The sequence below is a fragment of the Solanum lycopersicum genome, chromosome 3, assembly GCF_036512215.1.
Source record: "Solanum lycopersicum chromosome 3, SLM_r2.1".
NCBI classification, from domain to species: domain Eukaryota; kingdom Viridiplantae; phylum Streptophyta; class Magnoliopsida; order Solanales; family Solanaceae; genus Solanum; species Solanum lycopersicum.
This window is the reverse complement of record NC_090802.1, coordinates 15,204,483-15,219,104: the sequence shown is the minus strand read 5'-3', so window position 1 is coordinate 15,219,104 and position 14,622 is coordinate 15,204,483.

The following is a 14,622-nucleotide window of genomic DNA, read 5'->3' as shown; positions in this document are numbered from 1 at the left end:
AACACACACGGTCGATCGACATCTATCGTCGCATGCCATCATTGCCATTGGACAAAAACCACGATCAGAATACGTCAGGAGTCGCATGCCATCATCGCCCTAGGGCAACACACAGGGTCGAATGACGTCGAGCATGGCATGCCATCATCTACTTTTGACAACACACACGGTCATACAACATCGGGTGAGGTTTGCCATCATCGCCCTTGGACTGCACACACAGTCAGACAACGTCAAGCGTGGCATGCCCAAATGGGCCTTAGGTAGCATAAACGGTAGGACGACGTCGGGCATGACATGCCATCATCGCCCTTGGGCAGCACACACGGTCAGATTTTTTCGGGCGTGGCAGGCCCGCATGGTCCTTTGGCGACACACACAATCGTACGACATTGATCGTTGCATGCCATCATCACCCTTGGGCAGCACATTTTTTCGGATGACGTCGGGCATGGCATGCCATCATCGCCCATGGGAAACTCACACGGTCAGAGGACATCGTCAAGGTATGTCATCATTACTCTAGGAAAGCATACACAGTTGGACAACGTCAGGCGTGGCAAGTTATCATCGCCCTTGTACAGAACACACGATCAAATGTTGTTGGGCGTGGCATGCCTGCATGGCCTTAGGCAAAACACACGGTTAGATTACGATGGGCGTGTCATGCCATCATCGCCCTTGGGAAACAAACAGTCGAACGATGTCGGGCGTGGCATGCAATCATCGCCCTTAGACAATAGTACACTTCGACAACGTTGTCCGTGCATGCTATCATCGCACTTGGATGGCACACATGGTCGAATGACGTCGGGCGTGGCATGCCTGAATGTCCCTTGGGCAGCACATACGGTCGGACGACGTCGGGCATGACATTCCATTATCGCCCTAGGTAGGCACACACGGTCGAACGATGTCGGGCATGCCATTACATCATCGCCCTCGGGCAGCACACACTGTTGGATGATGTCGGGCGTGGCATACCATCACTGCCATTGGAAAACATACACGATCATACTACGTCGGGCTTAGGATGCCATCATCTCCCTTGGGTAGCACACATGGTAAGAAAATGTTGGGCGTGGCATGACATCATTGCCCTAGGGAAGCACACATAGTCGGAAGGCGTCGATTATGAAATGCCATCATCTCCTTTGGACAACACACACGGTCGTACAATATTTGGTGTAGCATACCTTCATCGCCCTTGGATTTCACACTCTATCAGACGACGTCAGGCGTTGCATGACCGTATGGGCCTTGGGCAGCATAAACGGCTAGACGACGTCGGACTTCACATGCCATCATCGCCCTTGGGTATCACACAAGGTTTGATTACGTCGGGTGTAGAATGCCTGTATCGCCCATAGGTAGCACACATGGTGGTGCGACATTCAGTGTTGCATGCCATCATCACCCTTGGGCAGCACACACAATCAGATCACGTCGGGTGTGGGATGCGATCATCGCCCTTGGGAAGCATGCACAGTTGGATGGCGTCGGCCGTGGCATTTTATTATCGCCCTTGGAAAACATACACGATCAAACTACGTCGGGCGTGGCATGGCTTTATCATCGGGCGTGGCATTCCTTTATCTCGTTTAGATATCACATACAGTGGGATGACATCGGGTGTAACATGCCATCAGTACACTTTGATTGCACATGCGGTCGGACAACGTTGGTTTTGGCATGCCGGCATGTCCCTTGGGTAGCACATATGTTCGTAGGATGTCGAATGTGGCATGCCAATATCACCCTTGGACAACATACATGATCACACAATATCGGACGTGGCATATTATGATCGCCGTTGAACAAATTAATTGGTCAGACGACGTTAAGCCTAGCATTCCATCATCGCCATTAGATATTACACGATCGGACTACATAGGGCGTGGCAATCCATCATGGTCCTTGGGCAGCAATCACGCTCGGAAGACGTCAGGAGTCGCTTGTCAACATCGCCCTTGGACAGCACACGAAGAAAGATGACATCGGGAATGGCATGTCATCATTTCCCTTGGACAACATCCACGGTTAGATAACGTCGGGCGTGTCATGATCGCATGGTCCTTGAGAAATACATGGTCAGACGACATCGATCTCACAACCATCATTGCCATTTGACAACAACCACGATCAGACTACATCGAGCGTGGCAAGCCATCATCGCCCTAAGGCAGAACACATGGTCAAATGATGTCAAGCATGACATAAAATCATCTCCTTTAAACAACACACACGGTCGAACGACGTCGAGCGTGGCATGCCATTATTGCACTTGGAATGAATACGCCATTAGATGACATGGGGCGAGGTATGTTATCATCTCCCTTGGACAGAAAACACGATAGGACGACGTCGGGCGTGGGATGCGCGCAAGGCCCTTAGACAATACTTATGGTCGGATGATGTAGGGTGTGTCATTCCATCATTGCCCTTGCGCAGCACAGATGGTCAAACGATGTCGGACATTACATGCCATAATTGCCCTTGGGTAGCACACACTGTCAGACGACATTTGGCGTGGCATGCTATCATCTCCCATGGTAAACATACAAGATCAGACTACGTCAGGCGTGGCATGGAATCATCGCCCTAGGGCAGCACAAACGGTTAGTCAACGTCGGGCAAGGCATGCCATCATGTCCTTTGGACAGCACATACAGTCGAACGACATCGGGCATAACATGCCATCGCCCTTGGACTTGACATACAGTCGGACAACGTCGGTCTTGGCATGCCCGCATGTCTTTTGGGTAGCACACACGGTGGGATGACATCGGGCGTGGCATGCCATCATTGCCCTTAGACGACATGTACACTTGGACAACGTTGTGCGTGCATGCTATCATTGCCCTTAGATTGCACACATGGTCGGATGACCTTAGGCGTGGCATGCCCGAATGTCCTTTGGGCAGCACACACGGTCGGATGACGTCGGGCATGAAATTCCATTATCGCACTAGGGAGGCACACACGGTTGAACGACGTCGGGCATGACATTCAATCATCGTCCTCGGGCACCACACACTATTGGATGATGTCGAGCGTGGCATGCCGTCATTGCCAATTGAAAACATACACGATCATACTATCTCGGGCTTAGCATGCCATAATCTCCCTAGGGAAGCACACACAGTCGGAAGACGTCAATCATGAAATGCCATCATCGCCTTTAGACAACACACACGGTCGTACAATATTGGGTGTGTCATGCCTTCATTGCCTTTGGATTGCACAGACTGTCAAACGACGTCAGGCGTTGCAGAACCGCATGGGTCTTAGACAGCATAAATGGCCAGACGGAAGTCGGACTTCACATGCCATCATCGCCCTTCGGTATCACACACGGTTTGATAATGTCGGGCATGGAATGCCTGTATCGCCCATAGGTAGCACACACGGTGGGAGGACATCGAGCGTTACATGCCATCATCACCCTTAGGCAGCACACACGGTTGGATGGTGTCGGGCGTTGCATTCCATCATCTCCCTTGGAAAACATACAGGATAAGACTACGTCGGGTGTGGCATGCCATTATCTCCCTTGGGAAGCATACACGGTTGGATGGTGTCGGGCATGGCATTCCATCATCGCCTTTGGAAAACATACACAATAAGACTATGTCAGTTGTGGAAGGCCATAATCGCCAGTGGGAAGCACACACGGTCGGATAACGTACAGTGTCGCATGACATCATCACCCTTGGGAAGCACACACAGTCGGACGACATTGGGCGTGGTATACCATCATCACCATTGGGCAGCACACATGGTCGGATGACGTCGAACGTGGCATGCCATTATGAACCTTAGAAAGCATACATGATCGGACGACGTCGGGCGACGTATGTTATTATCGCCCTTTGATAAAACACACAATCGGACGACGTTGTGCGCTGTATGCCCGCAAGGCCCTTAGGCAACACACACGATCGGATGACGTTGGGTGTGGCATTACATAATCACCCAAGGAAAGTACACACGGTCGGACGACGTCGGACATGACATGACATCATCACCCTTGGGCAACACACACTGTTGGATGGTGTCGGGCGTGGCATGCCATCATTGCTATTGGAAAACATACACGATCAATCTACGTCAGGCTTAGCATCCAATCATCTACCTTGCGAAGCACACAAAGTCAAAAAACGTCGGGTGTGGCATGACATCATCGCTCTAGGGCAGCACACACAATCGGAAGGCGGCAAACATGGCAAGCCATCATCGCCTTTAAAATACAAACAAGGTCGTACCATATTGAATTTGGCATGCCTTAATCGCCTTTGGATTGCACACATTGTTTGATGATGTCGAGCATGGCATGACCGCATGGGCATTGGGCATCATAAATGGCCAGACGATGTCGGACTTGACATGCCATAATCGCCCTTGGGTATCACACATGGTTGGATTATGTCGGCCGTGGCATTACTGTATCGCCCATAGGCATCACACATGGTCGAACGACATCGAGCGTTGCATGCCATCATCGCCCTTGGGTAGCACACCCAATCAGATGACATTGGGTGTGGCATACCATCATTACCCTTGGATAGCATGCACAGTTAGATAACATCGGGCGTCGCATGCCATCATCACACTAGGGAAGGAAAAATGGTCAAACCATGTCAAGCATGGCATGACATCATCTACTTTGGACAACACACACAATCATACAACATCGAGTGAGGTATGCCATCATCGCCCTTGGACTGCACACGGGGTAAGACAACGTCGAGTATGGCATGCCCACATGGCCCTTAGGTAGCATAAACGGTCGGACGACACCGGGCGTGACATGCCATCATCGCCCTTGGGCAGCACACACAGTCAGATTTTTTTGGCGTGGAATGCCCACATGGTACTTAGAAAACATGCACAGTTAGACGACATTAATCGTTGCATACCATCATCACCATTGGGCAGCACACTTTTTCGAATGACGTCGGGCGTGACATTCCATCATCGCCCATGGGAAGCTCACACGGTCGGACGACGTCGTCAAGTTATGCCATCATTACTCTTGGAAAGCATACACAGTAGGACAACGTCAAGTGTGGCAAGTTATTATCGCCCATTTACAGAACACACGATCAAATGTTGTTGGGCGTGGCATGCCTGCATGGCCCGTAGGCAGCACACACGGTTAGATTATGATGGGCGTGTCATGCCATCATCGCCCTTGGGCAGCTGACACGGTCGGACGACGTCGGGCGTGGCATGGCATCATCGCCCTTAGACAGCATGTACACTTGGACAACGTTGTGCGTGCCTGATATCATCGCCCTTGTATTGCACACATGGTCGGATGATATTGGGCGTGGCATGCCCAAATGTCCCTTGGGCAGCACACACAGTCGGACGATGTCGGGCATGACATTCCATTATCGCCCTAGGAAAGCACACACGGTCGAACGACGTCGGGCATGACATTCAATCATCGTCCTCCTGCAGCACACACTAATTGATGATGTCGGGAGTGGCATGCCATCATTACCAATTGAAAACATTCACGATCATACTATGTTGGGCTTAGCATACCATAATCTCCCTAGGGAAGCACCCAAATTCGGAAGGCGTCGATCATGAAATGCCATCATCGCCTTTGGATAACATACACGGTGGTACAATATTGGGTGTGGCATGCTTTCATTGCCTTTGGATTGCGCACACTGTCAGACGACGTCAGGCGTTGCATGACCGCATGGGCCTTGGGCAGCATAAATGGCCAGACGACGTCGGACTTCACATGCCATCATCGCCCTTGGGTATCACACACGGTTTGATTATGTCAAACGTGGAATGCCCGTATCACCCATAGATAGCACACAGGGTAGGACGACATCGAGCGTTGCATGCAATCATCACCCTTAGGAAGCACATACAATTAGATCACGTCGGGTGTGGCATGCCATTATCGCCCTTGGGAAGCATACACGGTTGGATGGTGTCAGGCATGGCATTCCATCATCGCCCTTGGAAAACATACACGATAAGACTACGTCAGGGGTGGCATACCATAATCGCCATTGGGAAGCACACACGGTCAGATAACGTATAGTGTCGCATGACATCATCACCCTTGGGAAGCACACACAGTCGGATGACATCGGGTGTGGTATACCATCATCACCCTTGGGCAGCACACAGGGTCGGACGACGTCGAGCATGACATGCCATTATCAACCTTGGAGAGCATATACGATCGGACGACGTTGGGCGAGTTATGTTATCATCACCCTTTGACAGAACACATAATCGAACAACGTTGTGCACTGTATGCCTACAAGTCCCTTAAGCAACACACACGATCAGATAACGTCGGGCGTGTCATTTCATAATCACCCAAATAAAGTACACACGGTCGGACAACGTCAGACATGATGTGACATCATCACCCTTGGGCAACACACACTTTTTGATGATGTCTGGCATGGCATGCTATTAATGCTATTGGAAAAAGTACACGATCATACTACGTCGGGCTTAGCATGCCATCATCTACCTTGCGAAGCATACACAGTCGAAAAACGTCAGGCGTGGCATGACATCATCGCCCTAGGGCAGCACACACAGTCGGAAGGCGGTAAACATGACAAGCCATCATCACCTTTAAACAAGAAACACGATCGTACCATATTGAATTTTGCATGCCTTCATCGCCATTGGATTGCACACATTGTCTGATGATGTCGGGCATGGCATGACCGCATGGGCATTGGGCAGCATAAATGGCCAGATGAAGTCGGACTTGACATGCCATTATTGCCCTTGGGTATCACACACGGTTGAATTATGTCGGGCGTGGCATGACTGTATAGACCATAGGATGCACACATGGTCAGACGACATCGAGCGTTGCATGCTATCATCGCCCTTGGGAAGTGCACCCAATCTGATGACATTGGGTGTGGCATACGATCATTACCCTTGGATAGCATGCACAGTTAGATAACGTCGTGCATCGCATGCCATCATCACACTATGGAAGGAAAAACGGTTAAACGGCGTCGAGCATGGCATGCCTTCATCTACTTTGGACAACATACACAGTCATACAACATCGAGTGAGGTATGCCATCATCGCCCTTGGACTGCACACGGGGTAAAACAACGTCAGGCGTGGCATGTCCACATGGCCGTTAGGTAGCATAAATGGTCGTACGACACCGGGCGTGACATGCCATCATCACCCTTGGGCAGCACACACGGTAAGATTTTTTCGGGCTTGGCTTGCCTGCATGGTACTTGGGAACACACACAGTCGGACGACATTGATCGTTGCATGCCATCATCACCCTTGGGCAGTACACTTTTTTGGATGACGTCGGGCGTGGCATTCCATCATCGCCCATGGGAAGCTCACACGGTCGGAAGACGTCGTCAAGGTATGCCATCATTACTCTTGGAAAGCGTACACGGTTGGACAACATCAGGCGTGGCAAGTTATTATCTCCCTTGTACAGAACACACGATCAAATGTTATTGGGCGTGGCATGCCTGCATCGCCCTTAGGCAGCTGACACGGTCGGACAATGTCGGGAGTGGCATGCCACAATCGCCCTTAGACAGCATGTACACTTGGACAACATTGTGCATACATGCTATCATCGCCCTTGGATTATACAAATGGTCAGATGACGTTGGGCGTGACATGCCCGAATGTCCCTTGGGAAGCACACACTGTCAAACGATGTCGGGCATGACATTCAATCATCGTCCTCGCATAGCACACACTGTTAGATGTTGTCAGGCGTGGCATGCCATCATTGTCAATTGAAAACATATACACAATCATACTATGTCGGGCTTAGCATGCCATAATCTCCCTAGGGTAGCACCCAAAGTCGGAAGGCGTCGATCATGAAATGCCATCATCGCCATTGGAAAACACACATGATCGTACAATATTGGGTGTGGCATGTCTTCACTGCCTTTGGATTGCAAACACTGTTAGATGATGTCAGGCGTTGCATGACCGCATGGACCTTGGGCAACATAAATGGCCAGATAACGTCGGACTTCACATGCCATCATCGCCCTTGGGTATTACACACGGTTTGATTATGTCGGGCGTGGAATGCCTGTATCTCCCATAGGTAGCACACACTGTGGGACGACATCGAGCGTTGCTTGACATCATCACCCTTAGGCAGCACACACAATTAGATCACGTCAGGTGTGGCATGCCATTATCGCTTTAGGGAAGCATACACGGTTGGATGGTGTCGGGCATGGCATTCCATCATCGCCCTTGGAAAACATACACGATAAGACTACGTGGAGCGTGGCATGCCATACTTGTCATTGGGAAGCACACACGGTCGGATAACGTACAATGTCCAATGACATCATCACCCTTGGGAAGCACAAACAGTCGGACGACATCAGTTGTGGTATACAATCATCACCCTTGGGTAGCACACACAATCGGACAACGTCAAGCGTGGCATGCCATTATCAACCTTTAGGAGCATACATTATCGGACGACGTCGGGCGTGGCATGACATTATTGCTCTTGGAATGAATACATAATCAGACGACGTAGGGCGAGGTATGTTATCATCGCCCTTGTACAAAACACACGATAGCACGACGTCGGGCGTGGCATGCGCGCAGGCCCATAAAAACACTCATGGTCGGATGATGTCGGGTGAGTCATTCCATCATCGCCCTTGGGTAGCACAGATGGTCAGTTGAAGTCGGACATGACATAGCATCATTGCCCTGGGGCAGCACACACTGTCGAACGACATCGGGCATGGCATGCTATTATCGCCCTTGGTAAAAATACAAGATTAGACTACATCGGCTGTGGCATGGAATCATGGCCCTTGGGCTGCACACACGGTCAAACAACGTCAGGCAAGGCTTGTCATCATGTCCCTTGGATAGCACATGCAGTCGTACGACGTCGGGCATAACATGCCATCATCGCTCTTGCACTTTACATACGGTGGGACAACGTCGATCTTGGCATGCCTGCATGTCCCTTGGGTAGCATATATGTTCGGACGACATCGGGCGTGACATGCCATAATCGCCCTAGGGTAGCACACACGGTCGGAGGACATCGAGCATGGAATGCCATCATCTCCCTTGGGCAGCACAGATAGTCGGACAATGTGGGGCATAACAAGCCATAATTTCCCCTGGGCAGCACACACGGTTATATGACGGTGGGCGTTGCGTGCTATCATCTCCTTTGGAAAACATACACGATAGAACTACGTCAGGCGTGGCATGCCATCATCTCCCTTGGGCTGCAAACACGGTCTAACAACGTCGGGCGTGTCATGCCATCATCTCCCTTGGACAGTACATACAATCGGACGACATCAGGCATAACATTCCATCATCGCCCTTGGACTGCACATACGGTTAGACAATGTCGGGCTTGGCATTCCCGCAAGTCCCTTGGATAGCACAAACGTTTGGATGACGTCTAACGTGGTATGCCATATCTCCCTTGGACAACATACACGGTCAGACATAGTTGGGCGTGGCATGTAATCATTGACCTTGAACTGAATACAAGGTCAAATGACGTCAAGCATGGCATTCAATCATCGCCATTAGATAACACACCCGATCGGACTACGTAGGGCGTTGCATGCCATCATGGTTCTTGGGCAGCACACACGCTCAGACGACGTCGGGTGTCACATGCCAACATTGCACTTGGACAACAAACATAGAAAGATGACGTAGGGTATGGTATGTCATCATTGCCCTTGGACTTCAAGCACGGTTAGATGACGCCGAGCGTAGCATGATTGCATGGTCCTTGAGAAACACACACGGTCGATCGACATCTATCGTCGCATGCCATCATTGCCATTGCACAAAAACCACGATCAGACTACGTCAGGAGTCACATGCCATCATCGCCCTAGGGCAACACACACGGTCGAATGACGTCGAGCATGGCATGCCATCATCTACTTTTGACAACACACACGGTAATACAACATCAGGTGAGGTTTGCCATCATCGCCCTTGGACTGCACACACGGTCAGACAACATCAAGCGTGGCATGCCCACATGGGCCTTAGGTAGCATAAATGGTAGGACGACGTTGGGCGTGACATGCCATCATCGCCCTTGGGCAGCACACATGGTCAGATTTTTTTGGGCGTGGCAGGCCCGCATGGTCCTTTGGCAACACACACATTCGGACGACATTGATCGTTGCCTGTCATCATCACCCTTGGGCAGCACATTTTTCGGATGACGTCGGGCATGGCATGCAATCATCGCCCATGGGAAACTCACACGGTCGGAAGACATCGTCAAGGTATGTCATCATTACTTTAGGAAAGCATACACAGTTGGACAACGTCAGGCGTGGCAAGTTATCATCGCCCTTGTACAGAACACACGATCAAATGTTGTTGGGCGTGGAATGCCTGCATGGCCCTTAGGCAGCACACACGGTCAGATGACGATGGGCGTGTCATGCCATCATCGCCCTTGGGAAACACAAACGGTCGAACGAGGTCGAGCGTGGCATGTAATCATCGCCCTTAGACAATAGTACACTTGGACAACGTTGTGCGTGCATGCTATCATCGCCCTTGGATTGCACACATGGTCGAATAACGTCGGGCGTGGCATGCTCAAATGTCCCTTGGGCAGCACACACGGTCGGACGACGTCGGGCATGACATTCCATTATCGCCTTAGGAAGGCACACACTGTCAAACGATGTCGGGCATGACATTCAATCATCGTCCTCGCACAGCACACACAGTTGGATGTTGTCAGGCGTGGCATGCCATCATTGTCAATTGAAAACATATACACGATCATACTATGTCGGGCTTAGCATGCCATAATCTCCCTAGGGTAGCACCCAAAGTCGGAAGGCGTCGATCATGAAATGCCATCATTGCCATTGGAAAACACACACGGTCGTACAATATTGGGTGTGGCATGTCTTCATTGCCTTTGGATTGCATACACTGTCAGATGATGTCAGGTGTTGCATGACCGCATGGGCCTTGGGCAACATAAATGGCCAGATAACATCGGACTTCACATGTCATCATCGCCCTTCGGTATCACACACGGTTTGATTATGTCAGGCGTGGAATGCCTGTATCTCCCATAGGTAGCACACACTGTGGGACGACATCGAGCGTTGCTTGTCATCATCACCCTTAGGCAGCACACACAATTAGATCACGTCAGGTGTGGCATGCCATTATCGCTCTAGGGAAGCATACACGGTTGGATGGTGTCGGGCATGGCATTACATCATCGCCCTTGGAAAACATACATGATAAGACTACGTGGAGCGTGGCATGCCATACTTGTCATTGGGAAGCACACACGGTGGGATAACGTACAATGTCCAATGACATCATCACCCTTCGGAAGCACAAACAGTCGGACGACATCAGTTGTGGTATACAATCATCACCCTTGGGTAGCACACACGGTTCGACAACGTCAAGCGTGGCATGCCATTATCAACCTTTAAGAGCATACATTATCGGACGACGTCGGGCGAGGTATGTTGTTATCGCCCTTTGACAGAACACACAATCGAACGATGTTTTGCGCTGTATGCCCGCAAGGCCCTTAGGCAACACACATGATCGGATGACGTCGGGCAAGGCATTACATAATCACCCAAGGAAAGTACACACAGTCGGACGATGTCGGACATGACATGACATCATCACCCTTGGGCAACACAAACTGTTTGATGATGTCGGGCGTGGCATGCCATCATCACCCTTGGGCAGCACACAGGGTCGGACGACATCGAGTGTGGCATGCCATTAGCAACCTTGGAGAGCATATATAATCGGACGACGTTGGGCGAGTTATGTTATTATCGCCCTTTGACAGAACACATAATCGAACGACGTTGTGCGCTGTATGCCTACAAGTCCCTCAGGCAACACACACGATCGGATGACGTAGGGCGTGGCATTACATAATCACCCAAGGAAAGTACACACGGTCGAACAACGTCAGACATGATGTGACATCATCACCCTTGGGCAACACACACTTTTTGATGATGTCTGGTGTGGCATGCCATCATTGCTATTGGAAAAAGTACACGATCATACTACGTCGGGCTTAGCATGCCATCATCTACCTTGCGAAGCATACACAGTCAAAAAACGTTAGGCGTGGCATGACATCATCGCCCTAGGGCAGCACACACAGTTAAAAGGCGGCGAACATAACAAGTCATCATCGCCTTTAAACAAGAAACAGGTCGTACCATATTGAATTTTGCATGCCTTCATCGCCATTGGATTGCACACATTGTCTGATGATGTCGGGCATGGCATGACCGCATGGGCAATGGGCAGCATAAATGGCCAGATGAAGTCGGACTTGACATGCCATTATTGCCCTTGGGTATCACACATGGTTGAATTATGTCGGGCGTGGCATGACAGTATAGCCCATAGGATGCACACATGGTCGGACGACATCGAGCGTTGCATGCCATCATCGCCCTTGGGAAGCACACCCAATCTGATGACATTGGGTGTGGCATATGATCATTACCCTTTGATAGCATGCACAGTTAGATAACGTCGTGCGTCGCATGCCATCATCACACTATGGAAGGAAAAATGGTTAAACGGCGTCGAGCATGACAGGCCATCATCTACTTTGGACAACATACACAGTCATACAACATCGAGTGAGGTATGCCATCATCGCCCTTGGACTGCACACGGGGTAAGACAACGTCGAGTATGGCATGCCCACATGGCCCTTAGGTAGCATAAATGGTCGTACGACACCGGGCGTGACATGCCATCATCACCATTAGGCAGCACACACGGTAAGATTTTTTTGGGCTTGGCTTGCCCGCATGGTACTTGGGAACACACACAGTCGGACGACATTGATCGTTGCATGCCATCATCACCCTTGGGCAGTACACTTTTTTGGATGACGTCGAGTGTGACATTCCATCATCGCCCATGGGAAGCTCACACGGTCGGAAGACGTCGTCAAGGTATGCCATCATTACTCTTGGAAACCATACACGGTTGGACAACGTCAGGCGTGGCAAGTTATTATCGCCCTTGTATAGAACACACGATCAAATGTTGTTGGGCGTGGCATGCCTGCATCGCCCTTAGGCAGCCGACACGGTCGGACAACGTCGGGCGTGGCATGCCACAATCGCCCTTAGACAGCATGTACACTTGGACAACATTGTGCATGCATGATATCATCGCCCTTGGATTATACACATGGTCGGATGACATTGGGCGTGGTATGCCCGAATGTCCCTTGGGCAGCACACACGGTCGGACAACGTCGGGCATGACATTACATTATCGCCTTAGGAAAGCACACACTGTCAAACGATATCGGGCATGACATTTAATCATCGTCCTCGGGCAGCACACACTATTGGATGATGTAAGGCGTTGCATGCCATCATTGTCAATTGAAAACATATACACGATCATACTATGTCGGGATTAGCATGCCATAATTTCCCTAGGGTAGCACCCAAAGTCGGAAGGCGTCGATCGTGAAATGCCATCATCGCCATTGGACAACACACACGTTCGTACAATATTGGGTGTGGCATGTCTTCAATGCCTTTGGATTGCAAACACTGTCAGATGATGTCAGGCGTTGCATGACCGCATGGGCCTTGGGCAACATAAATGGCAATACAACGTCAGACTTCAAATGCCATCATCGCCCTTGGGTATCACACACGGTTTGATTATGTCGTGCGTAGAATGCCTGTATTGCCCATAGGTAGCACACACGGTGGGACGACATCGAGCCTTGCTTGCCATCATCACACTTAGGCAGCACACACAATTAGATCACGTCAGGTGTGGCATGCCATTATCGCTCTAGGGAAGCATACACGGTTGGATGGTGTCGGGCATGGCATTCCATCATTGCCCTTGGAAAACATACACGATAAGACTACGTGGAGCGTGGCATGCAATAATCATCATTGGGAAGAACACACGGTCGGATAACGTACAATGTCCAATGACATCATCACCCTTGGGAAGCACAAACAGTCGGACGACATAAGTTGTGGTATACAATCATCACCCTTGGGTAGCACACACGATCGGACAACGTCAAGCGTGGCATGCCATTATCAACCTTTAATAGCATACACTATCAGACGACGTCGGGCGAGGTATGTTGTTATCGCCCTTTGACAGAACATACAATCGAACGATGTTTTGCGCTGTATGCCCGCAAGGCCCTTAGGCAACACACATGATCGGATGACGTCGGGCATGGCATTACATAATCACCCAAGGAAAGTACACACAGTCGAACGATGTCGGACATGACATGACATCATCACCTTTGGGCAACACAAACTATTTGATGATGTCAGGCGTGGCATGCCATCATTGCTATTGGAAAACATACACGATCATACTACGTCGGGCTTAGCATGCCATCATCTACCTTGCGAAGCACACACAGTCAAAAAACATTGGGCATGGCATGACATCATCACCCCAGGGCAGCACACACAGTCGGAAGGCGGCGAACATGACAAGCCATAATCGCCTTTAAACAACAAACACGATTGTACCATATTGAATTTGGCATGCCTTCATCGATTTTG